We start from the raw sequence: 15,449 nt of genomic DNA on the forward strand, positions 1-15,449 counted from the left end.
GGAAAGAACTAATGAGACTTGGATGCAGTGATAGAGAATGAAAAAAGTCAAAGATTAGCGCTTATCTTATAGATCATAATGGCAAAGAGGATGATGCTTATAAAAAGAAATGAAAAAAAAGTTAAAGGACAGCAGACAATAAAGAAATTTGTCAGTGATATATCAGGACAGACTTTCATCAAAAATTTTGTTCAAGAAAATATGAACATTTTTGCAAGTTTGTCAAAAGTTTGTGTGAAAAAGGAAATTGTACATACTGTTGCAGTCTGGAAAGAAATGGTATAAGATGCAAAACACTAATACCAAAATCCATTTTCAGACAGCTTAATAAACTGAATAGGTATGAGGTGATTTGATTCAACAGCATGTTGTAGACTGAAACTACATAAGAAAATGGCCCCAAAGGTTGTTGGAGGTCCATACTGCACTTCCCACTCAGCCTATGCTGGGCAGGAAGGTTAGTGCATCTATGCAGAATGTTTTACGGGATCATGGAGCAGAATAACATTTATTATCTTCTATACATGTTACTTTAAAGATATTTTTGATAACAGCTGATGTAATTAAAATGGCATGAGTAAAATGCAGCATAAAGAAAGTTGCTATTACGTACTATGATCTGTAATAGGTATTATCCTATTTATTGTTATGTTGTTATTTATAACCTAAACATTTAATTAAATAAATTGATTTTGGAGAAACCCAGCATTTAACTTTAATATATACCTTAAGGTTTTAAGCAATAACATTTTACTGTTTTCAGAAGACATTTTTGTGCATTGCTTAAAAGGCAAGGAAGTACAAGGCTGAGAGCTTAAAGAGCAGGTTAGGTGCTAAAGGGCAGCTTTGGAATTTAGTGCTCTGCAATATCTCCTGTGGCTTGAGGGGAAGAACTTGAGAGGCAAAGTGTGCTCCAAACACATGCATTCTGTCCTTCTAGAGTGACTGATCCAAAGGATTTATGGTGGAATTAATGATCTAACTGAAGCCAAACTTTGTGGCTATTTTTCTTCTCTTATGCAAATAGTCAGCCTGTGCAGGTTGATAATTCAATGAACGTACTTGTAAGGTATCTCCTATAATGTCTGTTGAACTTGTTTTGGAAATAAAAGTACTTTTGTTTCTGCTTTGGCCGTAAATCCAAGTTCAGATACAAATCTCCTAATTATTTTACTAAAAATAGTTAGCAATTAATATAGAACCCAGATTTTGCAGAACAATGCATATTAAAAAGAAAAACAACAAAGAAAAACCCCTGTAGCACCCACTTCGCCTAAGAAGGAAAACCTCCATACTTTTAAGCTGATGTGATTTTTTTCGCTGGCTTCAGGGGAAGTCTGGAAAGCTGTTACAGTCATCACTGACTTCTAAGGGAATAAAAAGGGTACATTGGAAAAAATCCAGATTTTATGGATTGTATTAGCTATGTTCACAAAATAAAGTTCTATTTGCAAGCCTCAATTCCAGCATGGTTTAAGTGTTCTAAACACAAAGAAAAAACAAGAAGAAAACCTGGCTTGTTTGAAACAACACAAAGTTCATTCAGATACATATAGCTTCCTATTTTTCATCTGGTGTTTTCACTGAACTTCCCACACACAGGCTGTTTGGCCCCAGCCAGTGTCCAGAGTGTCCAAAATGTTAATGACACTTCATTTGCAGAAAATTAAGTATTGAATGGCCTCTGTCTATTTTGTAAAGAGAAATAAAGTGATGCTAGGTTATTCATGGTCTGCTCATTCCACACAGCTGTGGAATCATCACTGATTCTCTCTGAGAATCCACATACAGTTGTCTGAAAGTTGGCACATCAACTCTGTCTACTGAACTCTCAGTTCTAGGTTTATACCTCTTTTAATTTCTGTGTTGGCCTTTGAATAGTTACAGAATGGAAGAATCATTCATGATTGGGAACTAAGGGAACACCAGCTCAGAAATGCACCTTGAAATGTTAATTTTTCCCACATCATTGTACATAACGTGCTTATTAATATACATCTCTTCCATTGTAGAGAGTGTGTCTGGTCTGATTTATAGGTCAGGGGTCTCACATCCTTTCTTCAAAATGAGGTGTTTGATACTTGTTACCCCTTTGTAGTCTGATGGCTGGGGAAGTACTCACAGTCATTGGCGTCTTTAGCATATTTTAAGCTTTCCCAAAGAGGTATGAAAGTCCTAGGTGTCATGGAATATAATTTAAAATAACCACAACCTCTGGTCCATGGTAGTAATCCAGGTCTCAGTAAAATTTAAGACAGCTGCTGATGCATTTTTATTGACTTCTCCCTAATCAGAGTCACAGAGCAATGTGATACTTCAATATCACATGTCTTGAATGGGAACAATATATTAAGCTATTCACCACTAACTCTGACATCCTGTTTTGAATCTTTCTGGATTCCTGAGCAAGAAATACTACTTACTTAACTTCCCATTACACTTTTGGATACTTTCCTCTAAAGAGAGCGAATAATTTACCATTTTTGCTGCAACTTGCCCTGCTAAAGCTTTGCACTGGTAATTTAATTCTATATTCATTTAGTTTGAATTACACAGGGAACATCTGCAACGATTCCTAACAATAACTACATTTCAAGACAATTACACAGTAATAACTAGAGCTGCAGGATGATGTCAAAGACAGAAGAGAAAAAAGAGGCACACACAGACTTTGCGCACGAAATTAAATTTTGTTCTTAATTGGGAAAATGCAAGATTATCAGAGAAAAGTCTTTGTGACACCACATGCATGTATTTAATATATGTGTTTCTGTATTTGCTGCAGCATTTTCTATTGGCATCAGAATTTACTTTCATTACTGATTCTCTGAATCACTGGTGAGATGAATGTCCAAATTTCCTCTCCTTCTTAGCCAATTCCTGTTAAGAAGATGAAGGCAATGAAATCAAAAAGATCTTGTGAGATTTATCTTGTCAATTTTATGGAATTGAGAACTGTGGGATGCAGGAACTCCATTCCCTATGTTCTGTATCCTAATCTATGGAGAGGGTTTTTTGTTTGCTTATCAAATAATTTTTATACTGCTATATAGTCATCTGGAGCATGACAGACATAAATATTCATATTTTACTTTTCCCTTTGGGAGGAGAAAATCCAATGCCTTATATTGTATTTCTGGGAAGATCCATTTTTTTCTCCAAATCTTAAAAAAATTCTAGTCAGGATACTGTCAATATAAACCACAAAATTTCGGTTTTTCTGTGTTACAGATATTTTCGTCTTTTCTCATAACTTAAATGATATATTGCTTATCCTTTCAAAACTGTCATCTCCTCTAAGGGGTTCTCCTAGCATAAAGACCACTCATTCAACTCTCAGTCCTCGCCCCACTTGAATCTGTCACTCTCAAAGCAGTGCCTCTCAGCTCTCTTCACTTTCTATTGTCAAATCCTGATCTCCATCACTCAGTGTGGACTTGCTTATGTGGAATCACTTCTGCTGTGAGTCAGGAAGCAGAAATGTGTTTTTCTGCAATTTTTGTCCATGTCATCTCCTGTAAGTGAAGAAAAGAGAAAGCACTAGAAAAATACAGACTAAGCACTGCTTTCCATGCCATAACAAAGACTTCTTGAGGGTAAAGAAATGAGGAGTGAAAAGTGAGTGAAAAGTCATTTGGAACTGCAGTCTAGGGGTTACTACTGGTTTACAGGCAAGATGAGATAAAAGCCAGCCCCATCACTCATCCTGTTATTCCGAAGGGCAGAGTGGCATTTGGAGGGGAAGTTTTTCACCTACAGAGGGCCCTCAGTCAGCTTAGAAGGTTTCAGCAAACTCTGAACATTTTGATTCCTAAAAGGAAGGGGAAAACTCCCACTTAGCTGTGATTTTGAAACTTCAGTTTTCTGGGAACCCCTAATCCAAACCAATTGCTTAGCTCCTCAACCTTTTCCTTCTGCTCCTCTTACAGCATGATGACTTCTTACAGCAAATAACTACATTTTTTGTGCTTAAGTCTTACCTGAAAATAGTTGTTTCTTTTGCTACTTCTTTTGTTAATTTCTTTTTTTTTCCAGTGAAGAACTCTCAAGTTTTAACATGAAAATATGTACTTGCAGAAGATGATACTAAAGCAATGTAAATGCTAATTTTTACTCACCTGAATGAAGACCAGTAAACCAATGTCAATAATTTGTAAGGTTTCATTGTGCTAACACACAAAATGCGTCAATATCAGCTTCCAGGAAGATGAAGAAAATTCAGAGAAACCTTTTTTATTGTCAGTGTTCTAAAACAAAGAAAATTGTATTTTTCAGTTGGGTAATCGTTTAGCTGAGTAAAAATATACAGGAGGAAGCACCAAATAGCTTCTGAATTATCAGCAGTAATACCTACTGCAGTATTAGTATGAAGTTCAACTATAAAAATGGAGATCTGATAATATAGTTTTCTACTCTGAGTTTCATTCCCTGGAATAACAATGTGTACACTCTATTGTAATCCATATTTTCAGATTGCGTGTTAGCATCACAGTGACCACATGTTAATCCTTAGCAGGTACATCATATAGCAAAAATCTGACTACAGTTTTGATAAATTTCCTAGGAAAATTAAACAAAAGAAATATGTGCTTCAAAGTATATTTTAATATTTATATGATGATCTGGAGTTGCTCTAAGAAAGGGGATAGAGTTACTTGTACTTGTGAGATTCAGGGAAATATGTAAAACCAGAATTTATGCCTTCAAGTAGTTTTATAAATTGTAAATAGGAGGAAGCTATGATTGGTTATTAAAAATAAAACAAATCATGTTTAGTAATTAATTTTCAGAGTATCTCTGACTAATCCAATCCTTTGTGTCCTTTCTGGGAACACTCAGCTGCATAAGAACATGAGTGTTAGAAGAGGTACTGGTCAAGAGCAAGCTAACCAAAATGCAGATAGATGAAAAGATTTCCTGTGGTAGGGTTGATAGGGTCAGAGCTGATAATATCATCTGATAACATCAACTCTGTTACAGACCTTTGTTTTACATCTCTGCTGTTTCAATCATGTCAGACATTTGGGAAAGTGAGCAATGGGCTTGATGCTTGAAGCCACTTACCAAAATTGTGCCTATTACATTGTCTGACAGCATCGGTCTTGGGGGAACCTTTGGTTTCACTACTATGTGTGGTCATACTACACGTTTCATGAGTTACCCTTGTGGTAGGAATTCTTCAGCATTTCTAGCTCTCCAGTGCTCTTAGTAGTTGCTCACCCAAAATTCTGATGTGTGTGTTCATCTCAATATATGAGGTTCAGTAAAGGGAAACTGAACTCCAAAGGGCCTTTGGCTTCCTTGAAGTAACAGAATATTGGTCAGGACAGGTTATAGGTTTCAGAAATGTAAAAAACTTGAAAGGAACTCTTTATCACTTGTCCTGAGCTCCAAAACTACCTGCTAGCTTTGCTACGTGGTGATGTTACCATAAAACCGAGTCTGCCAGCATCTTATCATGAAAGGATATAACCGAATCTTGCACATTCCATCATACAGAAATTTCACATTTGAGGTCCAAATATATTTTTTGATTCCCAAGTTTACCTTAAAAAGTGTTTTACTGTAAATGGAAGAACAATCCAACTTTTTACAAGCTTAATGCACGTGCTGGGGCAGAATTTTATTTTGTGATGTTTTTTGGCTTGCTTGTACCTGTTTGGAGCAACATAACATGTAACTCATCTAAGAGTGCTCTGGCTGGGGCTTTCTATCTCTTTCTGGGTGATTTTGCATAGATAGGGCATATCTATTGATAATCTGTAGAGCCAGGACTACTCTTTATCGATACTTTGGATATTCCTCAGACAGGAGGATCTTGACTCATTCAGGATTTTACCTTCTCCTGCCTGTTATAAGCAGGAAGGGAACTCTTTACTGGCACCTTTGTGCCAGAAAAATGGAGGGCTCTTTGGCAGGAAGAGGGCAAGGAATTTTCTTGAGGAAAGCCTGATCTTCCAACAGTGCCTCAAAAATCTATGAATTTTGCATACCTGAAAGCTGTGGTCATTTTTGTGAGAAGATTTATGGACAGCTTTGCAGAAAAAACTGGAGAAGCTCTATTTACAACAGGACTAAACACACAGAAGAATTAATTTTTTTAAAAAATGTAGATTTAAATTTTTGTTGCAAATTATTTTCCAGTAGAAGTGAGTTGTTAAAGTCACACAGCTTTGCTAGACTACAGTTAAAGTCTGCAGTTATCTCAAACTATGGGGGAAAAAAACCAAATGAAAGTAAATAGATTAGTCTTTGGAAGCATTTTGGGCCTTAAATCTTTGTTTTACAAATGTTATCTTCTATTGTAACATTATGATGGGAGTTACCTGCCAGACATGATGATCATTTTTCAAAGAGAGATAATAAAATATGTAAATAGTTTTAAAATAACAAGCAAACATCCTTGAAAGAAGGAGACATTAGCATAAGTAAACATAATATAAATGACACAAAATAGCCAAGAGACTTTTTCCTCTTGGAAAAATAGTAACAACTGCTCATGTTTGTTCTGATAATTTAAGGTTTCAAGAACAGTTTTTACAATATTGAGAGTCAACAACTTTCTTAGTAATGTTCAAGATCCGCGTGTAGATTAATCTAAAAGTATGAAAACAAAGATATGAAATCTACATAGAAAGTAAGAGCCAAGCTGGAACCGGATTTTGCAAGTGGCCTTCTTATATACAATGAGAAACCAAATTGCATTCATCACTGTGAAGGATCTTGGATTCAAATCTTGGACTGTCTCATAGACCTCTGAAACCTGGAAATATCTTCTTCGTGTGACTAGCTTTGCAATAAGTGCTTTTATTAGAAATTGTGTCTTGGAACTGCAAAATAATGCTATTTGGACATTTTCTTTGCCTCAGTGAAAATGCAGTTCTGTGTTGGGGATCACTAGATGCAGGATGAAATTTGTGCAGAATAACAGATGTTCTGGTCAGTCTGGTAGAAAACAGACAAATCTAATTGTAGTGAAAAATCAGCTTGGCATGATTACTGAAACTTACCTGACTTAGAAACACCTACTGGAGGCAAATCACTGGATCAGAGCAAGAGACATGAAAGGAAATTTTATTCCAGACTGAGCCTCTCTTACTCAAAAATGAGAACAAAGTTATTTAAAAGCAGAGGAATTGATATAGATCTTAGACTGCACTGCTGAGCCATTCCCTTTCCCCCCTAACTTGTTATTTCTACTTTCACTCATAATACAATAAATATGAATGACTGGATGCAGAAAAGGCCACCAGAACTTCAACATTTCCATTATGTTACCTCTTGGGAGAAATTCAAAGACATGCAGGAGGATGAGAGTCCTGGCCCACTGACTGGACCAACAGGTTCCCCATCATGTCATTGAGATGTTTGTTCATCATCCAGACTTTTACGGGAGTGTAGGAGCTCTCTGGTCTGGGTTTCATCATACAGATGAGGCTAGTCTGCATTTTCACATTTTCTTACAATACTTTTTATATTTATTTTTTCAGAACTATCTTTTCTTGGAATATTCTCATCTGGAAAAGCAATGTGAAAACATTTGTTAAATTTGGAAGGACAAATGGATTGGATTTTCCATAAATACACTATAGTCTTTTTTTATAAAAGGAACGGGATTGAGTTTTCCAAGATGCACAGAATTTTTACGGACAGGGATTTTATTTTGTGCTTTATGTCTCTTCAGTACTCCTTTGTTTCGCTCTCATAAATTATTCCAGTGAAACGACTTTACAGCAGCAGAATATGTCACTCTTGGAGAAAGAGACTTCTCTTTGAAAGATAGAGTTCAGAACAGGATGGTGGTCTGACAACTTGGGAAAGTCTATTCCTTTTTATGGCTTGTTTTTTTGGAGGGGTGAAAGACTTGCCCCTTGAAATGGTTATTTTCAAACACATCTATTCCCATAGAAGATGAAATTTTATGTGCTCTGTATGTTGCACTGCTTCCAAATGGGGTAATAGCTAATTTGAATGTTTTCTTTTGGGGTCCTTTACATCTTATATCCTTGAGGCATTTTCTTGTTACTTTATTTAGCAACCATTTTGCACATATAAACTACATCTTACATCTTGCCTACATCTTACTCATATTTTTAAAATATTTTCTCTTTTCTAGAGTTGCTGTTCAGATTTTCCCCTTAATTTACTGTCTCCTTCTGTTGACATTTAGGTCTATAAGATTTCTTAACTGGCTATTGCATATTGACCATGCAGGCTGTGCTGCCCTTTAGAAGTCTGATGAATTTTCTAACTCCATTCAGTGAAATATGACTCAAATGGCCCATTCCAGGCTGAAAATACCTCACCCACCAGGACTTCCAACGGTCTGGTTGGAATGGGAGGAAGGGAAGATGTAGAACTATCACTCAAACTTCTCCTCTGCTTTCTTTTGAAGGGGAATGGTAACAAGAGAGTGGAAAAACAACCAATTACAAAAATATTCAGACTCTAATCTACATACTCCTTTCCTACCCACTCTCTGGGCATGTAAAAGTGACTTTCCTAAACACAAATTTTCCATAGACTCAGATCTGCGAATGACACAATCCTCTCTTTGCAACTTCACAGGTATCTGCCTGCACTTCACATAATTTCAGGGAATATTAGTCCCTTGATTATGTCAGTATCTCAGGGAAACAATTCACAGTGTTTTTGTGCCCTTGCAGTTTCATCCTGTCATTTCTAAAAAAGTATTGTCTTGCACCTGAAGTGTTCTGTTCCTGTTCAATGACTGCGTGATGCTTCCTGTTTAGCAATGGACACTAATGGAACACATAATCAAAATAACATTTCTTGGTCACTAAACTCTCCAGCCATCTTTGTAACATTGCTTTAATTGCATGAACAATGCATATCTATTATTTGGGAGTATTACAGGTGTTAAACTAGTGACATAAGGATGAATGAGTGAATACTTTCTTTGCTAAACTGAAGTGAGCATTCTCCTTAATTCCTTCCATGAGAATTATACCCAGGTTTATGTAGGTCTCTCCTGTTTTATTACAGGAAACTTTCAACAGGGCTTACAGCAGAACAAAACAGAGTGGAATTGAGTAAACAACTGGATTTTACCATGCATTCCTGTAGCTGGTGTTTTAGGTGTTGCTCATGCAACTGCTCCAGGCATGCTGGGCTTGCTCCATCTTTAGAAAATAGTATGTTTACTAGAGTATTTTTCTCAGAACCTGCATGGCTTTTGTTTAATGTCCTGTGATGCAGGAGGTTGACCCACATCACTCTACAGAGTATTGAGCTATTCACTCTGCTTCAGTACATTCCTTTGTTAGCTTTTTCCCTCCTTAGTTCCAGTTTCTAAGGAGATGCTCATATATGTGAAGAGTTCTTAATTTTTGTTGTTGCTTAGTATCACTATTATTCCTTTTCTCCATGTTAATTTGTTGGTACTGTGGCTTTAATTCACCAAATACCCTGTGTCACACCTGGCATAATGCAATTAGTGGAACTTTGTGTTGTGAATCCGACTGCAGGCAAGGAGCTCAAGGTAAGGCTCTAAGTTGATAACCAATCCTCAAAGAAAGTTCAACAGCAGTAACTAACAATGCAGACTATAAAAGGGTTAATATAATTTTTTTTTAAGGATTTTCAGCAAGACTTTTCTGCTTGTAGGAATCAAGGATGTGGAGAAATTCAAGATCCACAGGTCTGAAAATGTCAGCTGTGCAACAAGGCAGTATTTCATTATGTTTCCACCAACAAGGCTCAAAAGAGGTCATAAACTTTCCAGTCACCGATAGTTAGGGCTTTAAAAGTGCTTAAGGCTTTTGTAATAATTTTTTGTAGCCAAAGTCCAAGGTTTCTAAGTGTGTATATATGGAGAAAAAGACTTAATAACCTTTTTCAGAAGTAACTTGTACTTTAAATGCCTCAAAATACTGGTGTCCATTTTCATGCACATCAAAGGACCTGAATTTTGAAAACCATTGAGAACCTATTCTCTGAAAGATAGACTTTCACAGTGCCAGCACTCAAGAATAAAGGACCCTGAGGTGTATTTTCAGTGCTGACAGCACCAAGAGTTGCGTGGCAGTTTCTCACTATTTCTGTGGCTCTCTATGCCACTTCTTTCAAGTGTAACTCTGAATAACAGCTCCTTCCTGAAATGCACTCCCAGTGCCCTGAATCCTTCTTCCTCCCAGTGCTGGAAGCTCTGTGGGGAGGGAGGGATGGTAGCCAGCTATGTCATTTCTAGGCTCTCCTGTCAGTGAAAGAAAAAGAGAAAGGTCAGTAAATCTAAATCTTTCTGTGAGGCAAAGATGATGAATTCCCCTGCTTACTTCTCCAAATCCATACAGACTGCACCTGTGTGTTTTCAGCTAGTATTATAACCTGAGAGTTCCCATCTCCCTGCAGGGAGTGGATATGCACCCACATATCCATTTGTCAGATTCATTGCCTCATTTTATGCTGTTAATGTTCTTGTTCAAATGGAGTTATTTCCTGCTGCTCTATTACAGATGTTCCTTATCCCCCTTGGTTTCTCTTAGTATGACATCTTGCAGATTTCTTTTTTATCTTTAAAACACTTATATCTACTTGTTTGTATCTTCTCTACATGGTCCACTTTATACCCATGGCAGATCCATGATGTAACTTTTTGTACCCTTTTAAATTTTAGTTGTTGCAAATGCTACAAAGGTACTAACGACGATAAGAAGAATTCTCCCACCTCCTTTCAGGAGGTGTAAAAACCCACAACCATAATCCTGCACTATTTTTTAAAATTTAGAAAAATGTTTCAGATAACACAATCTAATACAATGCTACCCACTTTTTTAACAGAGAATGTTCAGTGGAGCTTCACAGAATTTTATTTTTTGTGTTCAAACAGACATCACAAAAATCCTCACATTCTTCTGATCACTCACTTGATTTTCTTTATGATAGCAGTTCACTGTGTCACTAAATATATTTCTGATACCAGTTCTCTTGCTGTCTTTCACCCCTGAACAGTTTTCCTACAGTATTTAATACTGTTTTAAAGGATTTGTGCAATTATCAGTAATGGGTTTCTTTTTTCAAGGTCTTTTTGCAGTTAAATTGGCCTCTTAGAATCATAGAATGGTTTGGGTTGGAAGTGACTTTAAAGATCATCCAGTTCCAGCCCCCCTGTCATGGGCAGGAATGCTTTGCCTTAGACCACGTTGCTCTGATCCTGTCTCTCACTGCTCCATGCAGAGTGGAGCAGGTTAGGAAGCCTCCTCTTGGTTATTCATTTCTTTATGTTTGAAGTACCCAGGGCATCTATGTGAAAGACTTCTGGCCAACAAAATCTGAAGACGGGAATTATTATGGCAAACCTTCCCGGTCCTCTTAAGGACAGCAACAAATTTTAGATGCCAGGAAGCATGGAGGAAATTGTAAAAAGTGGGAACCATTGTACCTTGCTGTGATGGAAAGCAAATATGAAATATCATGAATTGGAAGTAGAGGAGTAGCTGGGAGTTAAACTTTACCTCAAATAAATCAGGAGCAATTATCAGAAGATCAGTAGGTTTTTTTTCTTCATGGATAAAATAAGCTCAGCCCATTATTAGGAACCATGGGAGAAACTACTGTGCAGAACTAGAAAGAAGGAAGAAGAGAGAAGTCAGTGGCCATAAATATTCTGACTTCTCTTTCTTATTCATTTAATTAAGTTGTTGTTTTTTACCTGTATTCTCTATTTAGATTCAATAAAAGATGAAAATTTTGTGACAGCAAACCTTTTTTTAACATTAAACCTCTTAAAAATGCAAGCTGAGAAAATACTCTCTTCCAGTTTCAAACACAATGAAATACACCTTCTATCATATCTGCTGGGTTGGAAGATTTCAAATGAGAATTCTGAGAATGGAAAGAATAATGGTGAGGTTAAGAATGGCTACTCTTCCTTATACAACAGCAAAACCCAGCGCTTATCTCCTCAAAGAGCAGTGCAGTGTCAGCAAAAAGGCTGGTATCCCTTTAAATATACTGTTTTCAAACTAATTCAGACAATCCATCCTTGGACCTAAAGAGTCAGGAAAACTGAGGCTTAACCTCTTCTGAATCATTCAGGTATTGTGGACTTTCCTTGAGATTTGAAGAGGTCTATGCCTATTTTCTGTGGCATCATTTTTATATAGACTCTTGATAGCCAATATTTTTGTAATTTAGGCAAGCTAGTTTAAAACTGCAGACCTGTAGCAGACCTTATTTCCAGAGGAATCTTGCATTCCTACATTTTGTAGCATTCAGCCTTGTTCACAATCTGTATGATTCATGCAGGAAATTATTCAGCTATGGAGGAAAAAACAAGAGAGTTGAGAGCAAATTTCAGACTGTAAAACAAAACAAAAAGAAATCAAACTGCAGGGATGAAGAGAAGGATGTACTTGAGCCTTTCTCTGGAAAAGGGAATAGATTCAAAAACATTAAGGGAGGAAAGTAGCCTGAAGAGGACTATGGGACTTAAAAGAGTGACAAAAATAAGTTACTTACCAAGATAGCACATTAACTATGTAATTATTGGCTTTCATACATCCAAACAGGGAAAATGAACAGATGATAAAAACCATTATTAACTACCAGATAAAGAAGTTGCAAAGAAAAGATATGTTTCTCCATGACTTGTGAGGACAGACAGAGATATCCAACAAGGAACAAAACTCTTCCCAAAAACCACCTGAATATCAGAGAAAGAGAACACACTTCAGTCCCTAGGTATGAGCTGGTGGTGCCATTCTGCTCATCCCCTTCTTTGTGAGTGACATTGTGTTTCTCATCCCAAAAAGAGAGCAGGTTTGTACCAGATTTGAGGGGTTTAAAACCTGTGTATGAAGCCAGTACAAACATACTAATTGTCCCACAGTACTGTGCCCAGTTAATAGCAGAGAAGCAAAATCAAATCTCTTACTAGTGTGAACAGAAAGTTTTGGTTTTCTTTAACAAGAGCCGTCTATTATATTTCATTGCCTCAGCCTTTGTTTTTGTGACTATTTTGTTGAATAAGGAACAAAAAAAAGCTAGAAAAATAACTGGAAAATAATATACCAAACTGGAAGTTAGAGAACAGATTAAGATAAACATACTGAACTTGATGCTTTCACTTGATCTCTTTGGTGTAGCTATTTGTTTTCTTTTATCAGCTTCTCTAAGTACCTCTGTTTCTAACACCTCCTGCTTCTCTGCCCAGCATTTGCAGCCTCCAGAAATTTGTGGGTACCAGGAGACTGTTAGCATTACGTTTGATGAGAAAAGCTAAATAAGAGTTGTTTAATGTTTTCTTCTGCCTCTTCTTGACCTTTTCTCAAGAATTGAAATCTGAAAGGAGCACAACAGCTTCTGAGCACTGATGAAGGCAGCAGTGGAGCTGGGGGGGAAGACAAAGGCCTACACTGTAGAGTTAAAAGAAAAAAAGAAAAATTCTTTACTCCTGCTGCTGGAGACCTTGTATTTCAACTTTAATTGCATGCAGCAGCATAAAACACCTTTTCATCTTCTCTTCCTATTTGCTTTTAGTTCTAGATCTCTTTATTTACCTACTACTGTTGTGCTTTGTCAGGCCCAAGTGTCTTTAAAGGCAATCACCATAAAAGAAGATGAGTTTTGTTAAGCTCTCTAATGAGTTCAGAATTGAGCTCTGGATAAGCAGACCAAATCTTGTAAGTGTAACAAGCAGCAACATTTGGTTTGAAGAACACTAAAATCTTCACCAGTCAATGAGCTATTCTTATGAGCTGTTCTTCCTAAATTATTTCTGTCACCAAGTTTTTCTCATTAGCCTATATTTGCCCATGTAGTAGCAGCATGAAATTACTATTTTATAGGGTGTTTATAAAGCATCTTCCCTTATTTTCTCTTCCAGAGGGCAAGAAGTTTAAATATAATCATAAACTTTGCATGGTTCTGATAGATATTTGCAGCAATTAAAGTACTTGGTGAGACTTAAATAAATGTTCTGCCACAGGAACACAGCAAACTCTTAAAAGAAAAGGAAATGTGTTCTCCAAATAAAAAGCATATTTATTATTTGTGTTGGCCCAAGTTATAGAGTTGTGGAACAATTATTTGATCTCTCTGCTTTTTCTCCAAGAGTTTCAGCTAAAATCTGCTATCCCCCTAAGAAGTAATCATGCCTGTAGAGTCCATGGGTCAGACAATTGGCATCTACTTATATATTCACTGGTTATTTGTGTCATTTCTAGGCTGCAGGTTGTTTCACACTGGGCACTGGAATTGAGTCCTTTATTGTGAGAGAAGAGAGTTAATTCTAAAGGAATTTAATTACATCAAGGTCTACCCACTGCTGTATATAAAAATATCAGTGATTTGGCCTTTAAACATCATGGTTCTGCAAACAAAAAATTAGTGAGAAGGACAATTGTGTTAAAGGACAGCCTGGAGTTTAATATTATTGCTCCAGGGTTCTCCAGGAAATTTTGATGTGATCAAATGAAAGGCATCCCAGTGACAATCTCCTCTATAGACTTCAGAGCCCTTTCTTTACTGTCTTTCGGCTTTAAAGATGTCTCACACTTTTCTAGGGTGGAAATCTTCAAGTCATAGAGCAAGGGAGTGCATTATGATTTTAATGGCCCTTGTGTATCCACTGATGCCAGCAAGGTACTGTATGTCTGACTTACATTTAGAATCTTGAAAGATAAAGACTTTTTTTTAAAAAATAGTAATAGATTTTAGATTTAAGGAGTTGTTAATATTTCCCTGTCCGAAGCTTACACTGGTCTTTATATTTTTTCCCCCATTTTTAGCTTGGTTTTTTCATTAGTTTCACTGGGACAATCTGGTGACAGGCAGACAACAGCTTTGTTCATTTCAATTTATATTTTTACAAAAGGAAATAAACTGGTTCATTAATCACTGTTAATTGTTTTTTAGTCCCCCAAGGAAAATGAACCACTCAGCTGATTAATCACTCAATGAATTTTTCAGGGGCCTTGTAATAATGTGTGACTACATAGCATTATAAATTGCCATTTTTTTTCTCTTGTTCTTTATTACTGATATGAAAAAAGCCATCAGTATATTTAGAAATTTCTTCATGTGTACACAGAGGAGCTGAGAAAATGCAGCCAACGCTATCCTTGCTCCAGAGCTTCTAGAGGTGCTCGCCTGGCCAGATTTTGGCAGATGTTATAAATAATGCCTGGTCCACTTTTTATTTCTGCAAAATGAACAGATTCTCTTTTCTTTTTACAAAAGTGAAAAATGGACAAGGTATTGTTTCTTAGCAAAGCACTTGGCCACAGAGTGTGTAGTTTTATATCAGAAATGAAAGCAATTTCACTCTGCCTTAACATGTGTTTGGCAAGCAAATACAGGGTCATAGAGAGGTCAGAAACTTGGAAAAAGTTTGATTTGCTTTTCTTTTAGGAAAAAAGTGGAAGGGAATGAGAGCAGTGCTGTTTTAGACAAATAAACTCTAGCTCATATGCTGCCTTCACTTTAAT

The sequence above is a fragment of the Pseudopodoces humilis genome, chromosome 1, assembly GCF_049639895.1.
Source record: "Pseudopodoces humilis isolate 2021_Gansu_Grassland_sample_001 chromosome 1, ASM4963989v1, whole genome shotgun sequence".
Classification (NCBI taxonomy): Eukaryota; Metazoa; Chordata; class Aves; order Passeriformes; family Paridae; genus Pseudopodoces; species Pseudopodoces humilis.